The following is a 19,543-nucleotide window of genomic DNA, read 5'->3' as shown; positions in this document are numbered from 1 at the left end:
GCTCATGGATTGGAAGAACAACTATTGTTAAAATGTCGATCCTACCCAAAGCAATCTATACATTTAATGCAATCTCTATCAAAATAACACCAGCATTCTTCACAGAGCTAGAACAAACAATCCTAAAATCTGTATGGAACCAGAAAAGATCCCGAATAGTCAAAGCAATCCTGAAAACAAAAACCAAAGCTGGAGACACCACAATTCCAGACTTCACGCTGTATTACAAAGCTGTAATCATCAAGACAGTATGGTACTGGCACAAAAATAGACACACAGATCAATGGAACAGAATAGAGAACCCAGAAATTGACTCACAAGCATATGGCCAACTAATCTTTGACAAAGCAGGAAAGACTATCCAATGGAAAAAAGATAGTCTCTTCAGCAAGTGGTGTTGGAAAAATTGGACAGCAACATGCAGAAGAATGGACCACTTTCTTACACCATACACAAAAATAAACTCTAAATGGATGAAACACCTGACTGTAAGACAAGAAGCCATCAAAATCCTAGAGGAAAAAACAGGCAACAACCTCTTTGACCTTGGCCACTTCTTACTTGACATGTCTCTGGAGACAAGAGAAACAAATGAAAAATGAACTATTGGGACCTCATCAAGATAAAAAGCTTCTGCACAGCGAAGGAAACAATCAGCAAAACTAAAAGGCAACTGACAGAATGGGAGAAGATATTTGCAAATGAAATATCAGGTAAAGGGTTAGTATTCAAAATCTATAAAGAACTTATCAAACTCAACACCCAAAAAACAATCCAGTGAAGAAATGGGGAAAATACATGGACAGACACTTTCAAAGAAGACATCCAGATGGCTAACAGACACATGAAAAAATGCTCAACATCACCCATCATCAGGGAAATACAAATCAAAACCACAATGAGATACTACCGCACACCTGTCAGAATGGCTAAAATTAACAACTCAGGCAACAACTGATGTTGGTGAGGATGTGGAGAAGGAGGAACCCTTTTGCACTGCTGGTGGGAATGCAAACTGGAGCAGCCACTCTGGAAAACAGTATAGAGGTTCCTCAAAAGATTAGAAATAGAACTACCCTATGACCCAGCAATTGTACTACTAGGTATTTATCCAAAGGATACAGGGGTGCTGTTTTGAAGGGGCACATGCACCCCAATGTTTATAGCAGTGCTATCGACAATAGCCAAATTGTGGAAAGAGCCCAAATTACTCGGTGATAAAAAAGAATGAAGTCTTGCCATTTGCAACAATGTGGATGAAACCAGAGTGTGTTATTCTAAGCAAAATAAGTCAGAGAAAGATAAATATCATATGACTTCACTCATGTGGAATTTAAGATACAAAACAGATGAACATAAAGGAAGGGAAGCAAAAATAATATGAAAACAGGGAGGGACACAAACCATAAGAGACTCTTAAATACAGAGAACAAACTGAGAGTTGCCGGAGGGGTTTTGGTGGAGGAATGGGCTAAATGGGCAAGGGGCATTAAGGTGGACACTTGTTGGGATGAGCACTGGGTGATAAGTAAGTGATGAATCACTAAATTCTATATCTGAAAAAAAACAACAAGTTCTTTTAAAAAAAAGAGAATATACAATAATATAGCTGACAAAATTTAAATATGCAAGAAGTAGTTAAAAGAGTTAAAATAATTTCTTGCACCCAAGGACAGAAAAGAACATAAAAATATTATGTTAAAAAATATTGTTATATTTTTCTTACACATATTATTTACTTAACTATCATTAGTCCTCCTATTACGAATTACCACTTTTGACTAGTCCTGCTGCTATTTTAAGTAATAGCATTTATACAACAGAAAAGAAATATAACAGAATATATAATTTCAAGTAAATACCTATTTTTCATGTTTTTATGTTAAAGTGATAACATATGAGTATAATTATATTATTATTTATTTTCACACCTATAAGATTGAGAAAAAAAAAGCCAGACATTTTCAAATGGTAGCAAGGATATTTAAAAGAGAAACTTATATACTGCTTATGAGTATAAATTGGTACAACCACTTTGTGAAATCATCTAGCAATATTTAGTGTATTAGTTTTCTATTTCTGTGTAACTAATTACCAGTAAAGCATATTCACAGTTCCTGTGGCTCAAGAGTCTAGGCTTAGCTGGTTTGCTGGCTCAGGGTCTCACAAAGCTGTAATCAAGGTATAAGTCAGGGTGTCTTCTCATCTGGAGGCTTGACTGGGGAAGAGTCACTTCTAACCTCTCTAAAGTTGTTGGTAGAATTTATTTCTTCATGGTTGTAGGACTGAGGGCCCTGGCTGCTTTTGGGTTGTCAGCTGGAGGCACTTAGGTCCTAGAAGCCATTAGTAGATCCTTGCCATATGGCCCTCTCCTTAGGCAGCTCACAGCATGACAGCTCACTTCTTCAAGCCCCACAGGAGGATGTCTAGCCCCAGTTTGCTAAGATAGAGACTTATATAATGAAATGTAATCATGGGACTAACATCCAATTATCTTTGCCATATTCTATTGGATATTAAAATTAAGTCACAGATCTCACCCACACTTGATGGGTAGAGATTAATATGGCAACACCAGGGGGCAAAGATCAGGGGGCCATCTTAGACTTCTTCCTATCACAGTTAGTGAGGTTAAAGATGCAATATCCTAGGATCTAGCAGTTTCCCTACACACATGAAGATGTGTGCAAAAATTTTCATAGCAGCATCGTTTGTAAAAAAGAAAAACCCTATTGTTCTACAATTTAAAAATGTCTCAAACTACAAAAAGATGAAGTCAGAGAGATATTCACTAATAAAACACATTGTGTGGTATGATAACATTTTTGTAAAAGTAACATCATATATATATATATACATATGTATGTATATGTGTATATATATACACATATATATACACATATATATGTATATATATATACACATATATATGTATATGTATATGTGTATATATATGAATTTTGCTTCAGCAATGGCCTACTGTTGTCTAACAAATTCTCCCACCACTGAGAATCACCGGACAAAACACAAAAACATTAAGGCATGGAGGAGATACCATGAAGCCACAAGAGGTGAGCCTGACATTTGCCATCACTTTTCCACCTGAGGTGATTGCTAATTCTGAAAGCAGTGGCTGAAAAACTGAGTGGAGCTTTTAGCTGTCTCATGGGGCTGAGGAAGCTGGGCCAAGGACAAAAGGCCCTCATCAGGAGTAAGAGTGAACTGGAAAGAAACTAGTTTTCACAAGGACTAAGTCCAGCTCTGAATAGTCTCAGTTCCTGATTGGAATGAATTGATCTCTCCTCAGTTTAACGATGGTTGGGTATACTTGCCCCCAAGTGTCTCCCTTACAACCTCCCTTTCCCCAATCCCCCTGCTCAAACTCAACTCACTCTAGAAGACACAACATTCACCAGTGGAGAATACTGATGTGGCAGGGAGAGATCCAGGACAAATGAACATTGCATAGCCTAGGATTCATGTAATGTAGTCCTCCCTTCCATACGTATAAATGAATTGAGCTACCAGACCTCTTTCACACTGCTTCTCTGCCAGTGTTTTAAATTGATCTGATAAAACATGTCACATGTGAGACTTTCTATTCTGTGACCTCTGCTTGGCTGGCTGGCTTCAGTCCTTCTTCTTTTGAAGGTACTGCTCAAAAAGAATTCCATCAAATTTAACAGTAACAATTATTTGCCCAAATTTTCATTTGCGAGCCCTTGAGAGTGAAGCAACTATTTATGCTTCATTCAATTTCTTAATTGTTTTTGATACTTCTCATACATTATCAGGCAAAGGGGAAGGGGGGGGGAAGGAATACCCAGAAGTTTCCTCACACGTGTTGCCTGTAAATGCCTTAGACATGAGGCACTGACTTAAATTTTTTTTTTTTAATGTTTATTTATTTATTTATGAGAGAGAGCGAGCAGGGAAGGGGCAGAGAATGAGAAAGACACAATCTGAAGCAGGCTCCAGGTTCTGAGCTGTCAGACTCACCAACTGAACCGTCAGATCATGACCTGAGCCGAAGTTGGACGCTTATCGGACTGAGCCACCCAGACAACCCACGAGGCACTGACTTTTAACACTTGTAATACGCCCTCAGCCTTCATTCATTCCATGGTTCGTTCAATAAACGTGTGCTAGGTACCAACCATGTTAGAGGCTGGTTATGGACAGGTGAGGCAAGGATCCATCCGCCCTGGAAGAGCTACGAAGACAGGTTTGTAGACATACTTTTGCAATTCAAGCTAAGTACAGTCCTATGGTCCCTACACCACGATTCTCCAACCTTTGCCTTTGCCTACTACCCTCCTCCTCAGCGAAACCTCCCAAATCCTCGACTCTTCATTGGTTCCCGCTAACCTCTAGGGCTTGCAGAGAAAGACGGCTGGAAGACTACGTCTCCCGGCAGCCTCTGCATCAGGGCAGCAGAGGGGAGTGCGCAGGCGCATGGGTCGGCCCCCGCGCGCAGGCGCACTGCGAACGCCCGCTGAGCAGGGTCTTGCTGCTGGGTGCGCGGCGGCGGAGAGCGAGGGCCTGGTGAGCACCGGCGCTGGCCGGCTGTTGGAGCTTGTGCGCGGGAGAGGAACGGCGGGCAGGCAAGCGAGCAAGCGGCTCACCCCAGCATCGGCACCGGGATCGGTTGCCTTGAGTCTGGTGAGTGCGGGGCCCCGCGGCCTCGGCCCCTCCCCCTCCCGCCGGCGGATCCGGTAGTCCTCGGCGGGACCCGGGAGAGGCCCCGGGGCGAGGGCGGGCGCCGGACGGGCTCGAGCTTGGGTTCCTGGGCCCGGGCGCTCGCGGCGCGTCCATGCGTCACGGCCCGGCGGTCCTAACGGCCGCGCGGCCGGCGGAGGGGAGGGTGGGGGTGGGGATCGCTGGTGTGATCGCCATCGGGAACGCCGGTCGAGGCGAGGCAGGGCGGGGCGGCGGCGGGGCTGGAAGCGGCGCCGGGGACTGCGGGGCGCCGAGGCAGCGGGGCTGAGAGGAGGCGAGCGCCGAGCCTGCGCCGCGGCCCCGTGCGAGCGGGGGGCGGGGGTGGGCAGCGCCGGGTGCTGGGATTTGAGGCAGGAGGGAGCGGGGGGCGCGGGTAGAAATCCCGTCTCGGGAATTCACAAGTTACAGCCCGTGCTGGAGCCGGTGGTTGGGAGGCGGGGGGGGGGGGGCGGGGGTGGAGACGGACGACTGCAGTTTACAGATGTCATAACAACATGGGCCTGAAGCGGCTGACCGGGGTGTGGTAATTATAGGAATGACAGAACTTAGTCTGCACACAGCGTGTGTAACTGGTGATGCGAGGGAAACAGCGAAGTATTCGATGAAGCGCAAAATGGGAGGAGAAAAACTGAAGGATGACTGGAGTCAAGGAAGTCTTGAAGGAATGTTTTAGGTTTGAATGAAAGTATTTAATGTTTCACTTTTAAGGGAAAGATTTCAAAATCACTGATTTTTAAGGTTTAAATGCCAAGTAAACAAATTTGAAGTGTTTTTTTTCTAAAACATGCTAAAAGAAATATTACTTTTTCATCCTTTTTTCTTTTAAGAAACAGTTCCTTCAAAACCCCTGTTTCTCAGCAATAGATGAGTAAGTGATTTTAACCTCTTGTTGCTTCCAGGCTCATTCTCGAGATTTACTTGTTCTTGTATTTGTAATATTTTGGAACGGATCCAGAAGTTATTTCCCCTTAAAGATTGTTAAGATGCAATTTTAACTTTTCGAAGGCAAATGATAGTGAAGTATATTGCATTTTCACTGAAATCATTTATTCTTGGGGGGGCCACTCTGTATACTTGATTATAAGATGGAGGATGTGCGAGAAGGAATGAACATTTGAACTCCTTTCCAGGTATTTTGCCGAGTACTTTAGGTATGGTAAAACATTTAATGCTTACAGTAACTCTCAAGTAGATGTTAATTTTTTCCATTCCTCAGATAAAAGCTTTGAAAGTCAGAGAAGTTAAGTAACTTACCTAAGGTCATCTAGCTCTTTTTGGAAACAGCCTGAAAACCCAAGATCACTGCCATTTTAAGAATTATTTCCCCCCTCCTTACATACCTCTTGGTTGTATATGTGTGTTTTTTTTTAAAAAATTATTACTTAATCCATTCATTCAATATATACTTAGTGAGTGATTGTATGCCTTCAGACTAGGGATACAGACACAGCCAAAACGCTGTTACTACCCCCATGGAATTGATAGTGTGGAGGGAAAGACTGACATAGAGTGAATACAAATATTAACTGCTTGGCATTTTATCAGTCATTATAACTGAGCAGAAATTGTAACGTACTCTAGTAAATAGCAAAAGAAGTTTAAATGGAATTAGACATGAGCCTTGAGTTTACAGTCTAGTAGAGAAACAAAACATATAAAAACCTAAAACCAATGACAGAAGTAAACACCTCACCTGAAGTCCGTATACTTGCATTTTGTTACTTTAGGCCCTCTTCAGAGAACTATGATTTAATGTTATGGACATTGGCTTTTATCTACGATTGGTACATAAGAAAAGACAACATGAAAAAAATCTTCATTGCTTCATTTATTTTTTGGGCCTTATGAGGTAGATACCTTAGAGACAAATTCTTTTTAAGAGCCCAGTGGTAGGCTTTTTTTTTTTTTTTTTTTTTTTTTTAACAAATGACTGTTTTTATTAGATGATTTGTGTTTTGTAAGCCATCCTGTTCATCCTGTTGCTCTTCACACTTTGGCTATTGGGAGTGGGGTGGGAGTTCAGAGCTGTGTCCAACTTTTGTAATTTTCCTTAGCCTCAACCATGTTATAAACTATATCAGATAGTTTGGAATTTCTCTCAGTTGTTTCCTGGACTATTTCTTTGTTCTTTGTTGCTCTCAATTTAGTTTCTACCTTTTCCCTTTCATTTGAGATTAGGGATTATAGCTTACTCTTCTTATCACCAGTGTTTTAACACAATGTTTGCTAAATTGGCGATTGTCTTGATGATGTATGATGTTTATGTTTTGAAGTCTGTCAGATTGTTTTTAGAAATATGTATGAATACTTTGCATAAAATCAATTAAGATTTTGGGCCATGCAAATAAAGGTGACTGACCTAGTGATGAAGGTAATTCCCTATTACTCAAAGTCTTTGTTTTAAGATCGCTGTACTCTGCAGGTATTATGAATTCAGCCATAATAATGGAAGAAAACATTGGAAATGGTAAACAATTCAATTAGCTGATTGGGGCTGATTTCACTCCGTTCTTGCTGCAGTAAGCAGGAGGTGGCCCCAGGCCAACGGGGGGCCAGATAGGGCCTGCATTAGAAAATTTTGAGGCCCTGCAGTGAAAGAGCAGGGATGAAGACTGATGGAACGTGCAGTTCTGGTTTTTTTTTTTTTTTTTTTTTTTAAAGATGTTACAACCCAACCAAATACAGATCTAAGTGATAAAATGTTTCTGACCTAGTATAGTAGATTAATTGGGGCAGTTCTTGAAAGCAGGCAATAATCCAGAATGTGGATAATGGGGATAATCTTCTTCACATAACAAGAATAATGCTGCCCTTCATATACAAAGATAAGTCTGCTTACTCATCGTGATTGATTTTCCAGCATGAGGAGGGATATTTGCTGAGTTGTCCATGAGTCTCTGTATTCTGACCAACAAGGCAGCTTGGGGTCAGAATGGGGGCTTGTAGCTAGGAAACAAAGACAAACAGGAGGGACTAACATCTGTTGGTGGATCAAGTGCTACATTAATTGTTTTCACTTAATTATCCTTGCAAAACCACTTTGAAGAGGTGGTAACATGTATAGGGTGGTTAGGTAACTTGTCCTACTTCATGGAGTACATGATGGAGCTGGAATTCAAACAGGGCTATCTGTACTGTGTTCACACCAACCATTGAAACTTGGTTTTTTCTTGGTTTGCAGTTCAGTCTTCCAAGCAGAATAAACTAGATTTAGTTGGTTTAGCATCATGAAATGATACTGTGAAGATCTACTTCACTAAAGGCTGAAGGAAGACTGTTCAAGTTCCTTCCTTTATTGCCATTAAAAAATACAATTTTTTAACTAGAATAATATGTGAAAAACAATTGTCCCCTGTCCTAGCCTCTGTACTATTAGAGGCTACCTTTTTTTTTAAGCTGTTTACTCTCATTTATTAATAAGTTGTTTCTATTGCTTTTTCATGATATAGCAATTTCAGGCATTATTTATGGACTTTCTTCCATACACACACACACACACACACACACACACACACACACACACACACAGCCTCTCCCTCCCAGTCTCTCAGTATAATTATCATAGTCCTTTATTAAGTCAATATTCAGAGTGTTTACAATAACTATGTAAATATTCACAACCGAACCATGTACTATTATGATGTCATTTCTTCTGTTAACCTATTTGTGTTTTTCCAGGAGTTAATACTTTTTTTTCTCTCTTTATTTCCTGAAATAGTTGTCTTAGAACTCTGTCTCTTTAATGCAATCTGGACTGGTTACTTTCTAGGCCTACTTGCCACCTGTTATCCTGGAACTTATCTTTACATCACTCTTAAAATTCTCTTTGCCTCTCCTGTTTTGGGTCTCGTGTTTCTCCTATTTTTTTTAGCCTCCTGAGAAAGAGTACCTGAGAAGTAAAAACTTTCTGAGATTGTGCATAATTGAAATAGATCTCTAGTCTGTCTTTTTTTTTTTTTTTTTTTTAATTTTTTTAACGTTTATTTATTTTTGAGACAGAGAGAGATAGAGCATGAACGGGGGAGGGTCAGAGAGAGAGGGAGACACAGAATCTGAAACAGGCTCCAGGCTCTGAGCTGTCAGCACAGAGCCCGATGCGGGGCTCAAACCCACGAACTGTGAGATCGTGACCTGAGCTGAAGTCGGACGCTCAGCCGACTGAGCCACCCAGGCGCCCCATCTCTAGTCTGTCTTAACATTTCATCAGTAATTTGGCTGGGTATAAAATTGTAGGCTTAAAAAATTTGAAAGTCATAGCTTGTTGTTTTCTTGTGTTCCATTGCTGCTGTTGAAGTCCAAAACCATTCAGAATCTTCTTTGTTTGTATGTGACCTTCCCATGAACCAACTGAGCCACCCAGGCACCCCAGAATATTATTTTTAACCCCTGAAATTCCATGATAATATGCCTAAATAAGTTGTTTTGTTTTTTAATTTTTTTTTAACGTTTATTTATTTTTGAGACAGAGACAGAGCATGAACGGGGGAGGGGCAGAGAGAGAGGGAGACACAGAATCAGAAGCAGGCTGCAGGCTCTGAGCCATCAGCCCAGAGCCTGACGCGGGGTGAGATCGTGACCTGAGACAAGGTCGGACGCTTAACCGACTGAGCCACCCAGGCGCCCCATTGTTTTTTTAATTAAGGGCACTTCGTGAAAGCTTACAAGCATGAATGCTTCATGTCATTTAGTTCTGGAGAATTTTTAAAAATTATTTTCTGGGGGCGCCTGGGTGGCACAGTCGGTTAAGCGTCCGACTTCAGCCAGGTCACGATCTCGCGGTCCGGGAGTTCGAGCCCCGCGTCAGGCTCTGGGCTGATGGCTCAGAGCCTGGAGCCTGTTTCTGATTCTGTGTCTCCCTCTCTCTCTTCCCCTCCCCCGTTCATGCTCCATCTCTCTCTGTCCCAAAAATAAATAAACGTTGAAAAAAAAAATTAAAAAAAAAATTATTTTCTGGACTTTAGGTAAAAATAGTTTTCAAGTTAATTATGCTTCCCAGTTCTTGACACACTATCAGCAAACCATACAAGATCCTTTAAGTTTTTCTTTGATTTCTGAGCCCTACTTCCCCATTACCGTTTTCAGTAGGCATTCACTGCATTGTGATTGATATATTCCTTGATTATATATGAATCATTGAATAATTGTGAAATATGTAGTGGTGTGTGTGTACGTATTTAGTTTATTGTGTTATAGACCTTGTCCTGTTTCTTACTTTTTTTTATTCAGCATTGTTTTAGAGACTTTTTTGTTGTCTGTACATATAATTGTGTGTGATGTAATTCCGTAATACACATCTGGCACATTTTATTTTTCTTTCCCACCTGAGTTGCCTTTCTGGCATCACAAATACACCATGGTAAATATACTCTTGTACATTATTGTGGACCTGTGTGAGAAGTTCTCTGGGATGTACACACAAGAGTGGGATTCCTGGGTTATAGAATAGGAGAGCTAGTTTATGTGCCTAGTAGAAGTATAGGAGGGTTCTTGTTTGCCCACATCTTTGTCAGTACTTGCTTTTATTCAACTTTGTAATATTTGCCAGCAATGGATATAAAGTGGCATCTCACTATTTCAGTTTACATTCTCTGATTACTAATGAGTTTGAGCATCTTTTGGATCCATTCAAGTTTTCCCTTTTGAAAATTGTCTATTTTGTCCTTTGTTTCTCTTTCCTTTGGGTTACTGTCTTTTTGATTTGCAGAGGTTCCTTGTGGAGGTTAGATTTGAGTGGTCTGTTCCTTTTAGGCTTGGAAAATACCTTCTCTAAGCCTGTCATCTTTCTGTTAATTTTGCCTATAGTGTCTCTCATTGAATGGGTATTCTAAATTTGATGCCTTGTTTCTTTGATAATCTCTTCCTCATCAATTTTTTTTGTTCTCTCTTGGAATTTGTATTTGGGTATTGGAACTCTTAGGCTGTTCTTTTAATTTTCTTTTCCTTCTTATTTTCCGTTACTTAGTCTTTTTGTTCTGCTTCCTAAGAAATTTCCTCAGTATTATTTTCCAACCTTTCTATTGAGTTTTTAATTTCTATCCACATTTTAAGTTTCTTAGAGCTCATTCTTCCAGTATCTTAAAATTTTTTTTAATGTTTATTTAATTTTGAGAGTGAGAGCACAAGCAGGGTAGAGGCAGAGAGAGAGGGACACAGGACCCAAAGGGTCTCCATACTGATAGCAGAGAGCCTGATGCAGGGCTCAGTCTCACAAACTATGAGATCATGATCTGAGCCGAAGTTGGATGCTTAACCGGTTGAGCCACCCAGGTGCTCCTGCTATAGTATCTTTATATTGATTCACAGACACTATAATCCTTCTGAAGATAATAGTTTTTAAGTTTCCTCCCTTCCACTCCCATTTGCTGTTTCTTTAAGTTCCTTTTTTTGTTTCTATTGTTGTCTTTTCTGTATAGAGGCTTTCCCCAGCCTTCATCTTACAGGGTTTGCCCATTCATTTTTAAGAGTGAAGTGCCAAAAATGGAATTGAAAACTCTGTAGGTGTGGCATGTTGAAGGTGGCCATTTATGGGAGGAGGGGACACTTGTAGGTCCTTTCTCGTAGTCTCATCAGTTTCCTGGATCCAGAAAGAGAACTTCCAGCCTCTTGCCTGGAGGATATATATACCTGGCTGCTATGTTTTGAGAATTCATCTTAAAAAGTAGCTGGGGTTCTCACTGTTCATTGTGTTCATGTAATCCTGTTTTCTGTATGGCACCTGTACTTAGAGTCTGTTTAGTTTGGTTTCTGCAGAACAATCCTCTCAAGAACTGTAGGGTTGGGGAAGGGATGGTTGCTGGCTCTAAACAGTGGGGGAGGAAATCTGGCTGTGAGGACTGTAGATTTTCAGCTAACCTTCTAGGTTTTAGTCCCATTCCTGTCTACCTTCAAAGATGCCTGTGAAGCCTCCTGCTTGTGGGCAGTGTGAATCAGCTTTTTTTTGCAGGTGTTTAGGCTTTAGAGTTCTCCACTTTGCTAATAAAATAGCATTTGACCATTTGTTTTACAGCTTCTAACAAGGTTTTGACATCTCATCTGTTTGTTTTACAGCTTCTAACAAGGTTTTGACATCTCATCTGTGATTCTGTTTTTTTCTATCCCGTGGTTCATTCCTTTAAAAAAATGTTAATAATTTTAGCATCGATTAATCTACCAGATTTGCCATTTTATTTCTTTATATAAACTCTTTTTTTCTATTTGAGTATAGTTGACACACAATATTGTATTATTTCCTAAACTCTTTATTTTCTGATCTGTTCATTCTTTCCACAACATTTAAGGGACTGCTGTATACTCAGTGCTATGCTTAGTATACATTCAAAATTTTTTAAATTTAAAGTTAAATTTTATTTACTTATTTATTTAATGTTTATTTATTTTTGAGACAGAGAGAGACAGAGCATTAATGGGGGAGGGTCAGAGAGAGAGGGAGACACAGAATCTGAAGCAGGCTCCAGGCTCTGAGCTGTCAGCACAGTCTGATGTGGGGCTCGAACTTGGGAATGGCACGATCATGACCTGAGCCAAAGTCGGAGGCTTAACCGACTGAGCCATCCAGGTGCCCCTAAATTTTATTTATTATTATTATTTTTAATGTTTATTTTTGAGAGAGACAGAGTGTGAGTGGAGGAAGGGCAGAGAGGGAGACACAGAATCCAAAGCAGGCTCCAGGCTCTGAGCTGTCAGCACAGAGCCTGACACAGGGCTCAGACTTGTGAACTGTGAGATCTTGACCTGAGCCAAAGTTGGATGCTTAACTGACTGAGCCACCTGGCACCTCTAAAATTACATTTTAATTTTTTTTTTAACATTTATTCATTTTTGAGAGACAAAGAGGGACTGAGGGAGGGGCAGAGAGTGCGAGTGAGACGCAGAATCTGAACGAAGCAGGCTCCAGGCTCTAAGCTGTTAGCACACAGTCTGATGTGGGGCTCGAACTTACAGGCTGTGAGATCATGACCTGAGCTGAAGTGGGATGCTTGACTGAGCCACCCAGGGGCCCCAAAAATTGATTTTTAAAAAGAAAATTTCTGAGGGGCGACTGGGTGGCTCAGTTGGTGGAGCCTGCAACCCGATCTCGGGGTTGTGGGATTGAGTCCCATGTTCAGTGTAGAGATTATACTTAAAAATAAAATCTTAAAAAAAATTATAATTTCTGATCTTTAGTTGTTAATATGTTTTGGGAAGAAAGGTACATCCTATATGTGCTGCTTCTTAATTTGAAATGTGAAAATCCTCATAAGTGCACACGTGATAGATATATTACAGAACTAATAAATTCAGTAATGAATATTAATTGGATTAAGGCAAGTTTGTAAAGTTTTTCATGTTTTTTTTTTAACATGAAGGAACTCAACACCAATTTTTGGGAAAGATTTATCTAAAAAAATCCAGCTACAAATAAATAAGGGAAGAGGTAGTTTTTCTTAAAGATCTAAAGTATTCGATCATAACTTTGATGAAATAACAGAACATTGAGATGATAAAATTCTAGCCAAAAGTAAAGAAATTTCAGTGTTTTAGGTAGGCTAGGAAGCTTCACTGTAGTAAATACATGCTTTCAGCTCTAGTTTTTGAAAGTTTTCTTATTGTATAAATAGTACAGTTGCTTACTGTAGAAAATTTGGAAGATACAGAAAAATATTAATTTGCTCTTAAAGTATTTGTATTCCACTTTAAAAATATAGAAAATAACTTGGGTTTTTGTTTCTCAGCATCCAGATTTTTCATACGTTATTGGCCAGATTTTTCCCATGTTAGTATTGTTTTTCTCATTTCTCAGAATATTATTATCATTTCCATAACCAAGCCCTCAGTTTGGAAGTTTTAGGTTTACAATTTTTTATTGTAACAATCACAATGCAGTGAACAGTCTTACACGTACTGCTAATTTTATTTCATTTGGGTGTATTCCAAAAGTAGAATTACTGAATCCTAGGGTATGGATTTCTAAAAATCCTTAGTAAATATTTTCCTTTAAATGTTTGGATATTGAGAATGTCTTTGGTGAACATTGCAAGTTGGGAATCTGTAGATACTAGAAGGTGAAGTCAGAATTCAGGGTCAAAAGTTATAGTCAACTTCTCAGTGGAAGAAAATTTGAAGCTGGGACATGAGAGAAAATAGAGATTTCTATTTAGATTAATGGGGTTAGAGCTGTAAGATGGAACCAGAGATGAGCACCTATGAATTATGTCTACAGCATTGACTTTTCACAGTAGTGGCTTAGGGCTGTGTTTTCCAGGCTTTGCCCCCACTGAACACTAGAATGTTGTCACTAAAATAAAGGAACTCTTTGAATCACTTTACAGGAAAAAAAATGAGTAGAATATTTTCAATTTTATTTTCTTCTCTAATTTTTATTAAAATATTTTAAAGGGGCCTGCTACCACTTGATTAGAAGTTGGTAAGAAAGGAGTAGTATTTACAAATGAACTGAAAGGTTTTTTATACTTAATTCATTTATGCTTAAATTTATAAATCCATAACTTATTTTGTAATCATATTTTGTGGTTTTGGGTTTTTTTTTTTTTTGATATTAAAAGCGTGTCATGTTTTCTAATTAAATTATGCTTAGTTTATATAATTAACTATATTAGTAATTTATGGTGTTTCACAAAGAATATTGTGAATGTTAAATATTTAGAGTTTTTAGTGTGTTGGGATTTACTGACTGGGTGGATTGACTCAGAACACTAAATATATATCATCTTGAATATAATAAAATATAAAAAGATGTACAGTCAGTATGTTGGGTAGACATTGGTATAGGATGAAAAGAATATTGAGTGAATCAAGGTCAAGGGATCTTGTAGGACAAAGAAGTTCAAATTTGATCTGAGATATGCCAGAGACTCACTCTGGGTCCTTAAGCATTGAGGTAATACAGCGAAAAAGGTGTTGAGATTAATCAGAGAGCTGTGTGAAGGATGAATTGAAGAACAGCGGAGTCCCAAGGTTAAGGAAGGGTGGGTTAGAGTTTTTTCAGTTATGTGGATATTAGGATGACAAGGACCTGGACCAGACTGGTGGCAGTGAGAATGGACAGGGGTAGATAAAATCAAACACTTGGGATAGAATAATAAGGAAAATTTGATAATTAACTAAATGGACATGAAGGAAAAAGTGGAAGATTTCATTTTGGAAGAGTAGAGTGCATTCTGTTTTACCACCAGTTTTGCATCTGGTTTTTAATTTTGTTGCTTTCTTGGCTTTATTTCCTTAGAAACCATGGAAAATTAGGCACGATGGCTTTAATTGTTAAGGCTCCTGGTTCCTGAGAGAGTATTTTGAAAAATTATTGACAGTAACTTAGGTTTTTTAAATTAATTGTGTAGGTGATGATACACTAAAAATAGTTGCTTAGGGTTAGCAAAATTGTTCATACTATTACTTTGTTATTCATCCTGTATAGATTTTGTTTCATTTCTTTGTTATCAAAGTTCCTTTCAATCCAATGTAAGTTTACGTTTCAACTGTATTTTGCATTGTTTTCCAGTAAAGCTTTTGCTTCACTATAATGTTTTTCAGTTGCAGATGCATATCAGAATTTACTTGGAAATCTTTAAAGGAAAAAACTAAACACCAGAGACCTAGTATGTGCTTCAGACTTATTAATCAAATTCTTTGGAAGTACAGCTGAGGTGCCTGTTTTTCAAAAAGCTCTCCCACATGGCAGATATAATCCCCTCTTTTCTCCATAAGGAGGGTGAACGAACCAATCTCAGTTATCAGTAGGGATGTAGAAATATTTAAGATTTTTTATTTTAATATAGACTTTTTTTTAGAGTAGTTTTAGGTTCATAACAAAATTGAATGGAAAGTAGAGTTCCCATGTATCCCACTACCTTCCCCACCATCAACATTCGCATTGGAGTGGTACATTTGTTGTAATGAAACTAACACTGATTCTTGATTATCCAAAGTCCATAGTTTACATTAAGTTTGCATTCATTCTTTGTGTTGTACATTCTTTGGAGTTTTGACAAATATATCATTACTGGTATCCACATAATCCAGTAAAGTATCACACATAATAGTTTCACTGCCCTAAAAAATCCTTTCTGCTCTGCTGTTCGTTCCTTCCACCCTGCAAACCTTTGGCAACCACTTATCTTTTAACTGTTTACATAGTTTTGCCTGTTGTAGAATGTCATTTAATTGGAATCATACCCATGTGTTTTTTCAAAATTCTCAATGTGGCAGATATATCTCTGTACCCCACAAAAGGAGGAGAGGAAGATATTATATTAAATAATCTCATTTATGTATAGTGGCATATAAATTTTTCTTTTATTTTTTTTTTAATGTTTATTTTTGAGAGAAGGAGGGAGGGAGGGACAGAGTGGGGGAGGGGCAGAGGAAGAGGGAGACACAAAATCTGAAGCAGACTTCAGACTCTGAGCTGTTGGCACAGAGTCCGACCTAGTGCTCTAACCCACGAACTGCAAGATCCTGACCTGAGCTGAAGTCTGATGCTTAACCAACTGAGCCACCCAGGCGCCCCACATGGGTTTTTTTGTTTGTTTGTTTGTTTGTTTCTTTAATTGAAGTTGTAGTTGATACAATGTTACATTACATTCAAATATACAACATAGTGATTCCACAACTCTATACCTATGCAGTACTCACCACAAGTGTAGCTACTATATGTCACCATACGACATTGTTACAGTACCGTTAACTATATTCCCTAGTGACTTCTTTCCCTTCCTTCCATCCCTGTGACTTATTCCATAACTGGAATTCTGTATCTCCCACTCCCCTTCATCTCTTTTACCCATCCTCCCACTCCTCTATCCCCTCTGGGAAACCACCAGTTTGTATTTATGGGTTGGTTTTGCTTTTTGTTTTGTTTTTTTAGATTCTACATATAAGTGAAATCATAGGGTATTTGTCTTTGAGTTATTTCACTTAGCATAATCTCTAGGTCTGTCCATCTTGTTGCAAGTGGCAAGATCTCTCTCTCTCTCTCTCTCTCTCTCTCTCTCTTTTTTTTTTTTTTTTGTTGGTTGGCTGAGTAACATTCCACTGTGTATATATATACACCACGTCTCTATCCATTGGTTTATTGTCTATCAGTGGACACTTAGCTTCCTTTCATACCTTGGCTGTTGTAAACAATGTTGCAGTGAACGTAGGGTTGCACATATCTTTTGGAATGAGTGTTTTTGTTTTCTTTGAGTAAATACCCAGTTGTGGAATTACTGGATCATTTGGTGATTCTGTTTTTGATATTTTGAGGAACCTCCATACTCTTTTCTACAGTGGTTACACCAGTTTGCATTTTCACTTTTTTCTCCACATCCTTTCCAACACTTGTTATTTCTTGTCTATTTCTGACAGATGTTGGATAATAACTCACTGTGGTTTTGACCTGTAGTGTAGAAATGTTTTTGAAGTTTTTTTAAATGTTTATTATTTTTGAGAGAGAGAGAGAGAGAGAGAGAGAGAGAGAGAGACAATACAAGCGGGGGAGGGGCAGAGAGAGAGGGAGATATAGAATCCGAAGCAGGCTCCAGGCTCTGAACTGTTAGCACAGAGCCTGATGTGAGACTCGAACCCACAGACCACAAGATCATGACCTGAGCCAAAGTCAGATGCTCAACTGACTGAGCCACCCAGGCGCCCCAAAATGGTGTGAAAATTTTAAAGAAAATATTAACATAGAGCTTAAAAGGGTGATACACCATGACCAAGTGTGTGTATTCCAAGAAGCAATCATTCAATATTAAGAAATCTATTAATATCTCACCATACTTAATAGGTCGAGATAGATAAACTTGACCATTTTAATAACTGCCAAAAAAGTCATAAAAATTCAACACACATTTCAAGTTTTAGAAACAAGTAAAATAGATATGAATGGGTGGTAGGTACTTAGATGTCATTTTTTAAGATATCTCAAAACCATACTGCAACACAGCTGGAGCTAATAGATTGCTGGTAGGAATGCATGATGGTATAGCCACTTTGGAAAACGGTTTGACAATCTTCTGAAGTTAAACATACTCTTATCATATGACCCAGCAGTGTCATTCCTAGTTTTTTACCCAAGAAAAATGGCAATATTTGTTCACACAAAAACCATATGTGAATACTTATAGTAGCTTATTCATAATTACCAAAAACTGCGAACAACCCAAATGTCTATCCGTTGGCAAATAGATCAAATGTGAATACAGTTGAATACAATTCAGCAATAAAAGGAATGAATTATTGATAGATGCAACAAAATTGATGAATCTCAAATTAGTTAATACTGACTGAAAGAAGCCACATTCAAAAGGCTACATACTGGGTGGTTCCAATCATTTTACATTCTGGAAAATGCAAAACTATAAGGATAGAAAATAAATCATTGAGTGCCTTGGGTTGAGAAGGGAGTGGATTTACTAGAAAGAGACCTGACAGAACTTCTTGTAGTAAAGGAAATGTTCTCTCTTTGTGTTTACTTAAATGTTAAGTTTTACTGAATGTAAATTATAAATTATGCCTCAATAAACCTGGCTTTTTAAAAAATGTTTATTTTGAGAGGGATAGAGGGGTAGAGAGCATGCATGCATGTGTGAGAGCCATCAGGAGCAGAGAGGGAGGGAGGGAGAGAATCCCAAACAGGCTCTGTGCTCTTAGTGCAGATCCAATGCAGGGCTAGATCCCATGAACCGTGAGATCATGACCTGAGCTGAAACCAAGAATCAGATGCTTAACCAGCTGAGCCATCCTGGTATCTTGTAAATACATATTTAATTCTTCACCAAGAATACAGTATTGTAAAGATGTTGAGTTTCTTTAACTTACAGTTAGAATGTTATCTGAATATCCAACGACTTTTTTTAAAGAAGGAAAAGATTGGACTAAGAGTTATTACTTTTTTGGCCTGGGAACTTCTTTACGTTCTTATTGAGGACTCCCGAGAACTTTTGTTGATGTTATTGTTTTATATCTGTTAATATTTATTATATTAGAAATCAAAACAAATTTTATGTAAAGTGTTTTTTAATGTTTACTTATTTATTTTGAGAGAGAGAGAGAGGGAGGGAGGGAGGAAGGGGCAGAGAGAGAGAAGAAGAGAATCCCAAGCAGGCTCTGCGCCATCAGCTCATAGCTCCATATGGGGCCTGACCTCACGAACCGTGAGATCATGACCTGAGTTGAAACCAGGAGTTGGATGCTTAACTGACTAAGCCAATCAGGTGCCCCGAATGAAATATTTGAATCACAGAAATACACAGTACACATTCTATTAAGCGTCAGAGTAATGATGTCATCACGTCATAAAGCTTCTGAAAAACTTATGAGTGAAAGTGAAAAATAGCATAGATAGTATCTTAGTAATATTATGAAAATAGTTCTCATGAAAAGCATTTTTTCACATATGATATTGTCAAATACATAAAAGTTTGAACCAGTTTTGAGTTTAATGATGGTGGTGGGCAACTTCCTCCTACATGCTCGTGTACATTGGTTCAGCATTTTAGAGAGTACTTTGACTCTCAGAATTTTAAATGCACATGCTTTATACCTTTGGGTTACACTGTTTAGAATTCATTAATGGATATAACTGAATGTGTGCAAATACATGAAGGAGAATATTGGTTAAAGCATTATTTGTGATAAGAAATTGGAGACAAACCTAATTGTCGTTAATGTTTAGTGTCTAGTTATTGTATAAAAATTACTTTATTAAAAATAATTTATAGGCATTGAAATGGAAAGTTGTCCAGAGTTGAAGCAGAAGTGCAGAACTGAGTGTATAATTTCCCCATCCATGTACAATAAAAACCAGAAGGATATGTGTATACTTGTATAACCAGTTTTTGAAAGG

The 19,543-nt window shown here is 38.7% G+C and overlaps 1 protein-coding gene across 3 annotated transcripts in view; it reads left to right on the top strand.

Moving 5' to 3' along the window:
• The first annotated feature begins 4,550 nt into the window (after positions 1 to 4,550).
• Positions 4,551 to 19,543, top strand: part of KPNA1 (karyopherin subunit alpha 1) — a 70,689-nt gene continuing 55,696 nt past the window's right edge. For 2 of the 3 annotated variants that reach the window (XM_045502249.1, XM_045502247.1), the window contains exon 1: positions 4,551 to 4,662. The gene's annotated coding sequence lies outside the window, so the exon portion shown is untranslated. The remainder of the gene's footprint in view (positions 4,663 to 19,543) is intronic. The other variant, XM_045502248.1, reaches the window with a different exon arrangement.

The sequence above is a fragment of the Leopardus geoffroyi genome, chromosome C2 (assembly GCF_018350155.1).
Source record: "Leopardus geoffroyi isolate Oge1 chromosome C2, O.geoffroyi_Oge1_pat1.0, whole genome shotgun sequence".
Classification (NCBI taxonomy): Eukaryota; Metazoa; Chordata; class Mammalia; order Carnivora; family Felidae; genus Leopardus; species Leopardus geoffroyi.
The sequence above is the reverse complement of the archived record's forward strand: the minus strand, read 5'-3'. Positions and strand labels throughout refer to the sequence as shown.